Source organism: Arachis ipaensis, chromosome B06, assembly GCF_000816755.2.
Source record: "Arachis ipaensis cultivar K30076 chromosome B06, Araip1.1, whole genome shotgun sequence".
Taxonomy (NCBI): domain Eukaryota; kingdom Viridiplantae; phylum Streptophyta; class Magnoliopsida; order Fabales; family Fabaceae; genus Arachis; species Arachis ipaensis.
Window position 1 is genome coordinate 4,867,000 of NC_029790.2, and position 922 is coordinate 4,867,921.

A 922-nucleotide genomic window follows, 5' to 3' on the forward strand; every position below is an offset into this window, starting at 1 on the left:
ACAAATTTAAAGAATAAGAAGCACAAAAAGGCAAGAGGAAGTAAAAATAAAAACAAAAACAACTTATCTTCAATTTTTTCCCTTTATTATTTTGGGGTAATACATTAGTTTCTTTCAAAGGGAATATGCTCTCTAAAGCTTCGTTGGGATAGAGAACTATTCTCCAAGTTGGTAACCATTTAATTTAGTCCATCACATATTTGATTAAAATGTAAGAGACAAACCACAAAATTGGAAAAGAAAAACACACACACAAAATAAAATCGTGTTCAATTAATTCTGTTTGTTTATTTGCTTCGAAAAGGCACATTTCTTTTATTTTATATTAATAAAATAACATTTATTTTTGAAAAAAAAAAATGCACATTTCTTTTATCTTATTTTATGACAGGATAACTATTGAATAAATAAATAGGATTTTATACTTTGGTTTTACTTTTACATCAAACTTGATATATCTAATTAAATAATCATAACAGGGTATAAAAAGTGAATGGTAGCACTTTATTTTTATTTTTTTAAATACATATAATATACATTTGTTTGCTTGCCAATCTTTCTTAATTCTTACCGGATTCCCCATTGATAAGGATTAGAAAATTTATAAGATTTTATTTTTTGCTTGAAGTCCAATAAACAATAATTAAGAACGTCTCTTAGTATAAGAAAAGAATCACAAGCAGGGGAGAAGGAAGATTTGAAGCTTCAAACTCAATGATGAGCCATTTACTCAGAGACAACAATTTTATTGGTGCACCAAACATATTTGATGATATTTATATGAGGTCCAATAATTAATTTGTATTCCACAATTAACTAATCAGCAACTAAATTATTAAATATTAATTATGCAATCTATTTGTCTGTGTGCGGAATGAGATAATGGAATATATTATCTTTTAATTCTAAATAATCTTTTGGG